Genomic DNA, 11,726 nt, shown 5'->3' with positions numbered 1-11,726 from the left:
TAACTGAGCAAACAGTTCCTGAAACAGCAGTGAGGGGTGAAGGAAGGAGTCCCGTAAGGAGTCCCGTAAGGAGTCCCGTATGACCCCGCACATGTACAGATCCCCCCGCACCACGTCCCGCACATGTACAGATCCCCCCGCACCACGTCCCGCACATGTACAGATCCCCCCGCACCACGTCCCGCACATGTACAGATCCCCCCGCACCACGTCCCGCACATGTACAGATCCCCCCGCACCACGTCCCGCACATGTACAGATCCCCCCGCACCACGTCCCACGCCCCGCACCACGTCCCACGCCCCGCACCACGTCCTGCACATGTACAGATCCCCCCGCACCACGTCCCGCACATGTACAGATCCCCCCGCACCACGTCCCGCACATGTACAGATCCCCCCGCACCACGTCCCACGCCCCGCACCACGTCCCGCACATGTACAGATCCCCCCGCACCACGTCCCGCACATGTACAGATCCCCCCGCACCACGTCCCGCACATGTACAGATCGCCCCGCACCATGCCCGACGGCCCGCACCACATCCGAAGTCCCGCACCACGTCCCACGCCCCGCACCACGTCCCATGCCCTGCACCACGCACCACGTCCCACGCCCCGCACCACGTCCCACGTCCCACGCCCCGCACCACGTCCCACGCCCCGCACCACGTCCCACGCCCCGCACCACGTTCCATACCACGTCCCACGCCCCGCACTTTCACATCACAGCCGGTGTTCCAGTTCGAACCCAACGTGCTGACGTTCGGAGCAGATAGCGTAGAAACGGTGCCACTCTCCAATTACTGCCCGCCTGCACTGGAAATGATTTTTAATCTGTTTTCTTGTGAATCTGAAGCAAAATCAATACACACTTTAGGAAGCGGGTGCTCACCCTCTCAAGCTCGCGCTTGAACAAGTTGCTTAGAAGCGGTAGTGGTTTCCTTCTATAGGTAAATGAGGTGGTTGATGTAAGGGAGCCAGGCTGTGGTATATATCTCCACCCAGCTGTCTCACTCCCCAGTCAAGTGATGAATCATTTATGGCTGCGTAATACCTCAGAGAGTCCTTGTGGTGTCCGTTGGTAATTGTAGTTCATTGACCTCAGGACACCAGTCACACTGAGATTAAAGACTCAGTTATCCAGTGGAAATCATGTCTTATGAATATTCTGAGGTTGCCCATATTCTGCCCAGGAGATGCCAGGACTGAACATTAATTCATTCTCTCTCTCTCTCTCTCTCTCTGCTACTGTTTGATTTATATAAAATATTGCATCACAATAAATTATTCATGTCAATTAGCTTTTCATCTTCTAAGATACAAACTCATGTGATCCTTTTAACAACTATTTATCTCACAGTGAAACAGAGCTCTCCTCAGAAACACCGCCACGAAACGCCGGAGGGCATCATTCTTAAATAAAAGCATCAGATCTTTGCATACCTACGATTTGCATATTAAAGGCGGCAGGAGACGCAGCAGAGAAGCGCTGGGCACCGAGGTTCTCACTCCTCCCACATCTGACTGTTCCACCCCGCCCCCCCCCCCCCCCCCCCCCCCCACTAACCACGCCCCCCACACAACAGACAAGAGAGCGTCTACAAACGAACAGGGTCTGTCCAAAATGGACTGTTGTCAGGACCATCCTGCTTGTTCATCTCCTCATAACGGCTTTTCTGGATCTCGGTGCTGTTGTTACTGCTGACAACATAACTGATCAAAAATAAATATACCCAAACTAATAATACTATTATTATTACTTATTATTATACCAAGCATAAACTTTTACCTGATCCCAGTGCAGTTAAGAGCTGCTATTGCAGAAGGGAGTGAAATCACGACACGGTGAAGCCAGAGTCCTCCGACACGTCCTCTCATCTCCTGAGATAAGACTCATCCTCATCTTTTAATCAAGGTGTGACAATGGTGGCCTGAGTGGATTCTCCTTTAGTAGCCCGGATGAGACAGCTAAAGGAATAAAAACGAAATACAGGAGAGAGTTTCTGAACACCCCCCCCCAGGCTGAGAGGCCTCTGATTGAGATCTTGATAGAACCTTTTTTTTGTGGTCAGAAAGGCGATTTCTAGAAGATTTTGTTCGAGCTGTACATCATTTCCTCCCAGATGAAGATTATTTTCGGGACGGATGAAAGAAGGCCGCCTTGGGGCAATCTGGGAACTAATATTTTGATCAGATTAAGAGATCTGAGAATATGAAAATGAAAAGATAAGTTGTTAATCTCTTCAAAATACAACACGAGACTCTGCTGACATTGAGGGACGGTCAAGGTTACGGTGTGTCTCAACGTTGTCGTCAGTCCTCAGTGAACACCACGAACTGTGAGCTTAGGTCCATGGACAGTGTGACACGTCATACACATCAAACGAAAATATTGTGAGACACGCTGCTCGTGCTAGGTGTGTGTCTGCAGTGCATCACAGCATGCCTCTCGTTAATCAGGCAACCATAAAGTGACATCATCAGATAGATATACATCACCCAGATCAGACATGGCTATCGGTCATGTACAGCCAGTCATGTCTGTTTTATTCACATCTATCTGCAATGCTGATCCTCTGAACACCTCCGAGTAAAACTTCGCCAAGGTCATCGAGTTAAGTCCTTCTGATTGGTCGTCCCTTTGGCTACATGAGTCCTGGTTGGCTGTCCCTTTTGAAGTGACCGTGATCGGTAGATCCTCCGGGCGCCCCCATGTGGGTCAGCCATGATGGGAGTGGGAGCGGCAGAGGCACCGGTGACAAGATCAACAACGTCACATGACCAGTCACCTTTAACCTGACCTAGTTAGTCGGTTCCAGCCAGTCAGAGCAGGAAGCAGGAAGTCGTGTCTGCCTTCATTATTCAGAATGACAGGTGATGGCCTGAGAGTACAGTATTTGGTCTCACTCCTGAACTAATTACACATTCCACCCTCATTAATCACCCAATCAGCTAACAAATTCTTCTTCCGGTGAGGGTAATCTCTCTAATTAGCGATCGCCACCACCATTTAAACCGGTATCCCTTTGGTTGCTGTTAAGTGGACTGGTCCATTAGAGTTACAGTGAGATTCTGACCTGTCGGTTCGGTCATAGCATGACGGCCAGCCACGCAGACCCCGTGTTCATCTGGTCCAGACATGGAGATCCAGGAGTCACAGACACACATCTGCTGACGTATGGGGAGGTAACGAGAGAAGCAGGACGGAGGGGAGAACGTCCGAGACGAGGGCCAGCGGGAGAGAAGAATCCGCTTTCTCTCATATCGACCCGTCCTGCTCTCCTGCCAGATACGTTCGAGAGTGATCGGCCGACCAATCAGGGAGTCTCTTCCCAGCACCGAGCGATCAGGTGCGGCCGTTTGATCACCCCTCTGCTCCCACACGCTGCACGTGGTCGGAAACTCTGAAGACTTCCAGATCTCCGGCGTGCCGTTCGGCGGGGCCCCGTCTCGGCGGTGGTTTTTGGCGACGCTAACTGCAGTGGCTTCTCCTCTCTGGTGTGAAAGGTCTCATGGGCTCCAAACTCTGCTTTTAATGAAGCAAAAACGACACCCACACAAGGCTGCCAGCTTTCCTGCGCAAATTCGGAGATGATTACAAGTGAGCGAACACAGGGTGGTCTCCGACTCTAGAGGCAGAGGTGCCCAACACGCGTCTGTGTCTGTGAGCGGCAGAGAACATTTCCTGCTGTTTTCGTCCTTATTTCTTTTTGCTTCTTATTTATTATTGGTTATTTTCCCCTTCACAGTTTTAATCGTTATGATGTATGTTTATAATCAGGACACCAATTTTGGTCAAATTGGACATACCCAGGAAAAAACAGGGACAAAAGTAAGGAAATAATAAATGAAATAAGCAAAATCACTAATGCCTTATTTATGCAAAACAAACATTTTACACATAAACAAACTATGATTAAAGATTCTGAAGCGTTCTACTGAAAGTGTGAGACTCACGCGGATCTGAGTTGGCCTTCCTGCCTTCCAGCTCAGAGAAGACCCGCGGAGAGCAGGACACACGATTGAGTACGCTGCATTTGAAGTCTGCCCCGGCAGGAGGTCCGCAGATGATTATGGGAATCGCTGGGTTGTGTCTAGTGTTGAAAAAAAATGAGAGAAATGATGTCAGTCCAGGAGCAATTGAACAGATAAAGATGAATCGCTATGAATCGACATGAATGCTATGTCTCCTCGACTGAATCTTCAACACATTTTTCAACACATGAGAAACAGTATGAAAACTCAGAGTTTCTGTGTGTGTGAGAAAGAGAGAGAGAGAGAGAGAGAGAGAGTTCTAAAATGATATAATTTCCCCAGGTTTTATAAAGATCTTTGCCAAGCAATTACTGGGTGAAAATCTTTAACCGAGTCTCTCTTAAAAATTACTTGCACATAAAGTATGCATATAATTCTACTAGCGAATAAGTTAGTAATTGAGCCTCTAAACCTTCCCTTTTAGAGAGCACATTTCACACAAGTACAATGGTGTTGTACAGCAAAATGTGGAGGGGGGGGGGGGTGAATGAACAAGACTCAGTCTTCACGCCTTTGATAAGGTATTAGAGGGGAAGAGGAAGTTGAATTTCCACAGATTAACGTCTCAAAGCGACAAAATGACCAATAACCCTCTTGTTCTCCGTGCCTGAATCAAGTGTGCCAAGAGTCCTTCTGTTTCAGAAGAGTTGGCCCTTAGCACTGTTCATTAGGAGGGAAACATTCGCAAAGAGCCACGGTTCTAATTATGGTACGCCAAATGTGCAGGAAGCCTCGGACTGGCACAGTCGAACTCTGGATCACACAAATTAGTCTTAGAGAGACTTTTATGGCAGCACTATTAATATATCACATGTAATATTAGGTCAAAGACCTACATACTTAAACACAGATCATTTATAGTGCGCAGTGGTGTAAGAGCCGAGAGGCGTGAGCGTCTGCGTGCAGCTGCCTGCCGCGATGTGTGAGGGTCTGTCAGGCCTCTTGTACAAGGAGCTCTCTGTACGTATTCATGCACCAGCTAAGATGCAGTCTGCAGTTTGGGACTGTAATGAGATTGTATCTGTGACTCACGAATGGGCCAGTGACAATGTGGGTCTAGGACAGCACACGCACGCACGCGCGCGTGCGCACACACACACACACATACACAGTCACACACAATCACGCATGCGCTCACAGCACTCCAAAAACACTTTCAGACTGTGCCTTACTGACAGACATAGCTACAATGCTACACCAAAGTGTCACCGAAACTTATCGTCTATGCTAATAATACACATAATGTATATATATATATGATAAATATATGTACAAAATAATTAAATAGTGAAACAACAGTTTTTACTATATCCTGCACCACCCTATCACTGCTACATAACATGCTAAAATTCATCAAAAGTTCTTTGATTGTTTTCTATATTAGTGACGTGTCCACCGGTGATGTAGCATTTACCCCTACTCAGCAATACACTGAATATAGTCATATACTGTTTTCCATACAGTTCTGTTTATTTTTCAGTTCCTTTAATTTTTAATGCAATATGAAGACATGTAATTACTGTTAAGAGCATTAAGAGTGATCTTAAGTATAATTTGCAGTTCGTGAACTGTTTTTAAAAATTACACTTAATATAATTAAGTTCTGTCATTAGGCTTAATCCCCAGAGGCCACGTGTGAATGCTTGCCTTAAAAGAATCACATATAGAGTGAAGGGGGAGAGGTACATATGTGTCCGTCCTTGGGAGAGCTTGGAGTTCTGCACAACGCTTCCGTCTGCTGTAATTATCTGAGCTTTGAATATGAGTAGCAACAGTGTTAAGTCCATGAAATAGCTTCCTCTCTGTGAAGAATAATCACACACACACACAAACCATTCAAATATCAGTAACAGTATAAATGGACAATGTCTGCCAGTGAAGGTGAGACAGGTTACAGGTTTACCTGTAGCATTTGAGCTAATGCCTCGCCTCTGCGATAATCTCGACATACTGTAAGGGGGAAATGTGCATTTGAGAAGTGGAAACGACACAAAAGTGAAGCATGTACGCCTTGGTTGTTCACGTCACGAGCTCCCGTGATTAAAATCTTAAAGACCCGGATGTCCGGATACGTCACGGACCGGGTCAGCGTCCCACACCACAAACAAACAAAAACTGTTTTTCATCGCCAAACGACCTGCTACGTCCGTGGTTAACCCGTGATATCAGGTCTCACCCCGCCGGCGACCCTCAACTCTGTACGGTCAGCGGTGGTGACTGAGCGGCTGTCACCGGCGCCCGGGAGCGCGCCCGCGCGCGCCCGCGTCTGTGTCAGCGGAGGTAATCAGACGTGAGCGCGCCGGTGGCGAGAGGGGGATCTGTGTCAGGATAACTGACCGCTAATGTAAGCAGATACGATTATACCTCTACTGACATGCTGCTGTGCGCTCACAATTACACTCCCCTGGAAACGCATAATGACTGATGTTCCTGGTCCCCAGCTGGGGCCCTACAGTCAAAGCCATGATCAGGCATTCTAATCAGCCTTTAGCCGCACACACACACACACACACACACACACAGCGCGCGCGCGAGCGAGCGTGCACACGCTGCGCATTTAAATCTCTGTTTGTGCATATCAAAGGCTCCACAAAACACACTGGCAAAACACATAATCACCTATCTCCTCCGGTAGGTGCGACGCCAAAGCGCGTATTTAATTTGAGTGCGCGCATGTGTGTGTGCGCGCACGTGCAAGACAGAAAGAGAGCGAGTGCTAATAGATTCTGAGACAAGGTGAACATAACCTTATTCTCTGGTGTTTGAGGACGGAAGAAGTCCCTGTATTTTTAGCATTTTTCGTAGACATACATGCACCATGAGTAGAACAGTGTTGAGGTCTAGTCCTCCAGGTATGGTAGAAGGGAATGTTGTGTCTTTAGAGTGAAATGTGGTTAAACAGTCGAAGATGAACTGGAAGACCAATGACACATTCACCCCAGACTGCATTAAACAGTATGAAAACACACAGCAGGGAAAGGTAAATTAAGAACAGGGAGGTACCTCTGTCTTTATGTTCATCACACACACACACACACACACATTCCCCTGCTGCTACAGTGTCATTGCAGCCTCATGACACCGTGCACTAGCATCAAGTGCTAGCCTGTCGCTCAGGGGGTCAATACCAGTCTATTAGATTCACTACTGCACAAACAGCCCTGCATTAACATTATTCATCCATTATTTAGGCACAGGTGCAACTGTATCTTCTCCTGGTCGTGGTAATTTGTAGTACGTGAACTGCATGATGAAATGTCTTCCAGATAGCCTGTGTGACATTCATAAACCCAACAGTATGTGTGTGTCTTAGACGTTATGGACAGTGCTACTCTCAGCGAAAACAGAAAAGCCAAATTCACCGGTTCTTGAGAGACACACACATGCAGGCTTCTCCTCTGTGGGGTGTAGTGACGTCCCAGTAGAGAAGGTTTGTGCGTAATTTGGTTTGTTGTGTATTCTGGGTTCCTCTCCTGGCAGTCACAGTAACCACCTGCTCACGGGTCTCTCTCCTCCGGCCAGACCAACAGCTGGCCTCTCTTCTGACACTGCGATTGGCTAATCCCTGCTGGTCATCTCTGTTCTCTCTCTCTCTCTCTCTCTCTCTCTCTCTCTCTCTCTCTCTCTCTCTCTCTCTCTCTCTCTCACCAACTGCCCGACATTGAACTGTCTCTGTCTGAAAGTGCCAGGTCTGAATCTCCTTTTCCGTACACACACACACACACACACACACACACACACACACACACACACACACACACACACACACACACACACACACACACACTGTCCTTTCCCTGGCTGCAGAATTCCAGAACCAGCATATGGACTATGTACATAATTTAACGAGGTCAAAAGACTTGCACAGAGCTTGGAGTCTGACACCGCTGAACTAGGAAAGGACAGGGTGTGTGTGTGCGTGTGCGTGTGTGTGTGTGTGTGTGTGTACAGAAAATGAGATTCAGACCTGGCACTTTTCAGACCTGACACGGCTGAACTAGGGCAAGTCGTCAGTAGGGCAGGCAGGGGGGACACAGTCCACTTTGCTGACCGCAATTCCAAGAAATTCACACTACAGAACTTTATTAAATCAAACTGGAATATTACAAATGCATCCAGCATGTAGCTTCTTATTCCCGTGTGACTAATGTTTATGGACTTAAATCGTCTGTCTTGTAGAAACAGACTCGGGGAGCTGATAACAGCACAGTACGTGGATGTCGTAATCGTCCTGGAACATATACGGTGATGCGGTGTGAGTGGAGCCGGTTGCTGTGTGTGTGCTGTGAAGGCTTGTGCTCGCTGGCTTCCTCAGCCCCGTGTGTGGTGGTGATTCAGCCGTGTGGTCTAGCAGGGAGCGCGAGTGATGGCTGTTTTTACATGGGAAGATTTAAAGAGCACCAGAAGAGCTGTGTCTCAGTGTTCATGTTGGAGACCACCGTGCTGAGCCAACGGCAACATGAGCTCACTTCTTACTGAGACTGGGAGTTTGAGGAGGGGGAAGAGAGAGAGAGAGAGAGAGAGAGAGAGAGGGAGTGGGGGGCAGAGAGGGAGAGAAAGAGAGAGAGAGAGAGAGAGAGAGAGAGAGAGAGAGAGAGAGAGAGAGAGAGAGAGAGAGAGTTGGGGAGGGACATGGAGCAGTGTGTGGCAGAAAATGTGAGTCCTGTAGAAAATGTGTAAATCTGACTGAGCTGTATGCAGTGAATCATCAGAGAGGAACGACTCCAAACATACCACTGATCCAGCCAGTGGTCACACACACACACACACACACACACACACACACACACACACACACACACACACACACACACACATGCGCACACACACACACACACAATACCAAACAATACCACACAAACAGAAGCAGAGCAAAGCAACAAAGGAACACAAGCTTCTGAACTCTTTGTTAACGGGGCCTCCTCCAGAGGTATGGAGTCTGCTCCCAGTGTGTGTGGGCTCACCTGGGCGGGCTGAGGACCTCTGAAGCGTGATGCTGATACATCAGGCTGCTCCTCACACTCAGAAAGGAGAATCTGTTGCATTTTCAGGGAGTACTTAAAAAAAGAATGTTGAAAGGCACATGGAAATTTCAGAGTGCTCCAGAGAGATCCAGAGTGCTCCGAAATGCTCCAGAGTGCCCCAGAGTGCTCCAGAGTGCTCCGGAATGCTCCAGAGAGCTCCAGAGTGCTCCAGAGTGCTCCGGAATGCTCCAGAGTGCTCCAGAGAGCTCCAGAGTGCTCCAGAGCGATGGGTGGATGATGTCACTTCAGCTGGCACCTCTACAGACGGTGAAAAGCTGGAACTCTCTGGCTTAAAACACAAATGAATGAATGCTTTGGGTGGAGGAAGCACGATGACACTGTAGCTGTGAGACGGAGCGCTGGTTCTGAGCGCGTGAGCTCTCCCCTGTGACCAAACTCATCGCACAAATGAAATCATCGTATCTGTGTCTCATCTTCTGGCCTCAGGTTTCATTTATTATTATTATTATTATTATTATTATTATTGGCCTCTCAGGTAGGCGTGTCCTGACAGAAATAGGTGAACACGGTGGGGATGTGTCATGTGGGCGTGGTTTGGGCCGTGGCCCCGCCTTCATTGGCCTCTTCAACTCTGTACATTCATATGCTGTGTGAAGGAGGGAAGATTGCGAGGCCACTTCCTCTTTCAACACCCAGAATTCAGCTGTTCATTCGAGGAAGCCCTCCTCACAGGTCTGTAGATCTGACACACACACTGTTCATACGAGGAAGCCCTCCTCACAGGTCTGTAGATCTGACACACACACTGTTCATACGAGGAAGCCCTCCTCACAGGTCTGTAGATCTGACACACACACTGTTCATACGAGGAAGCCCTCCTCACAGGTCTGTAGATCTGACACACACACTGTTCATACGAGGAAGCCCTCCTCACAGGTCTGTAGACCTGACACACACACTGTTCATACGAGGAAGCCCTCCTCACAGGTCTGTAGATCTGAGACACACACTGTTCATACGAGGAAGCCCTCCTCACAGGTCTGTAGATCTGAGACACACACTGTTCATACGAGGAAGCCCTCCTCACAGGTCTGTAGATCTGACACACACACTGTTCATACGAGGAAGCCCTCCTCACAGGTCTGTAGATCTGACACACACACTGTTCATACGAGGAAGCCCTCCTCACAGGTCTGTAGATCTGACACACACACTGTTCATACGAGGAAGCCCTCCTCACAGGTCTGTAGATCTGACACACACACTGTTCATACGAGGAAGCCCTCCTCACAGGTCTGTAGATCTGACACACACACTGTTCATACGAGGAAGCCCTCCTCACAGGTCTGTAGATCTGACACACACACTGTTCATACGAGGAAGCCCTCCTCACAGGTCTGTAGATCTGAGACACACACTGTTCATACGAGGAAGCCCTCCTCACAGGTCTGTAGATCTGACACACACACTGTTCATACGAGGAAGCCCTCCTCACAGGTCTGTAGATCTGACACACACACTGTTCATACGAGGAAGCCCTCCTCACAGGTCTGTAGATCTGACACACACACTGTTCATACGAGGAAGCCCTCCTCACAGGTCTGTAGATCTGACACACACACTGTTCATACGAGGAAGCCCTCCTCACAGGTCTGTAGATCTGACACACACACTGTTCATACGAGGAAGCCCTCCTCACAGGTCTGTAGATCTGAGACACACACTGTTCATATGAGGAAGCCCTCCTCACAGGTCTGTAGATCTGACACACACACTGTTCATATGAGGAAGCCCTCCTCACAGGTCTGTAGATCTGAGACACACACTGCTGCTGTCCTCACACACACCTCAATGTCCCTGTTTTTATCAGTCTAGGATTTTATACAGATTGACAACTTACACTAATGTACACCTCTGAAAAAATCACATGGAATATAATTATCTGCAAATTATGGGATTAAAATAAAATAAGGTTCCTCTAAAAGATGTTAATGTATATACAAATACACTGCTTTCCAAAAAGTGTTACATACAGCTCACTAAAAGCAGTCTTTAACTAACAACTCACTAATATCAGTCTCTAACTAACAGCTCACTAATATCAGTCTCTAACTAACAGCTCACTAATATCAGTCTCTAACAGATCACAAATATCAGTCTCTAACAGCTCACTAATATCAGTCTCTAACAGCTCACTAAAAGCAGTCTCTAAATAACAGCTCACGAATATCAGTCTCTAACTAACAGCTCACTAATATCAGTCTCTAAAAAATCACTAAAAGCAGTCTCTAACAGCTCACTAATATCAGTCTCTAACAGCTCACTAAGAGCAGTCTCTAACTAAAAATGTAAAATGTAAATGTGCCGTATTTTGTCAATTGTGATTTTTACACCGCACTAACAACTCACTAAGAGCAGTCTCTAACAACTCACTAAGAGCATTCTCTAACTAACAGCTCACTAAGAGCAGTCTCTAACTAACAACTCACTAAGAGCAGTCTCTAACTAAGAACTCACTAAGAGCAGTCTCTAACTAACAACTCACTAAGAGCAGTCTCTAACTAACAACTCACTAAGAGCAGTCTCTAACAGCTCACTAAGAGCAGTCTCTAACTAACAACTCACTAAGAGCAGTCTTGTGGTCACACTAAGCAGGAGCTGCAGATAAGGTTGTATGGCGTAAAGTTTCAGCAATAATGGTACAT

The 11,726-nt window shown here is 47.7% G+C and overlaps 1 long non-coding RNA gene across 3 annotated transcripts; it reads right to left on the bottom strand.

Moving 5' to 3' along the window:
• Window positions 1–1,644: 1,644 nt before the first annotated feature.
• LOC143521090 (uncharacterized) lies at window positions 1,645–6,200 on the bottom strand. 3 transcript variants are annotated; one of them, XR_013132636.1, is made up of 4 exons: window positions 5,940–6,200; window positions 5,684–5,838; window positions 3,959–4,095; window positions 1,645–1,969 (listed from the first exon to the last, which is right to left on the bottom strand). It is a non-coding gene; the product is annotated as an uncharacterized LOC143521090 (long non-coding RNA). The 3 variants fall into 3 exon arrangements; XR_013132635.1 differs by lacking the exon at window positions 1,645–1,969 and adding an exon at window positions 2,264–3,742; XR_013132634.1 differs by lacking the exons at window positions 1,645–1,969; window positions 3,959–4,095 and having other exon boundaries at window positions 5,485–5,838.
• Window positions 6,201–11,726: the final 5,526 nt, after the last annotated feature.

This window comes from Brachyhypopomus gauderio, chromosome 8 (genome assembly GCF_052324685.1).
Source record: "Brachyhypopomus gauderio isolate BG-103 chromosome 8, BGAUD_0.2, whole genome shotgun sequence".
NCBI lineage: Eukaryota > Metazoa > Chordata > Actinopteri > Gymnotiformes > Hypopomidae > Brachyhypopomus > Brachyhypopomus gauderio.
This window is presented reverse-complemented; position numbering and strand designations above follow the sequence as displayed.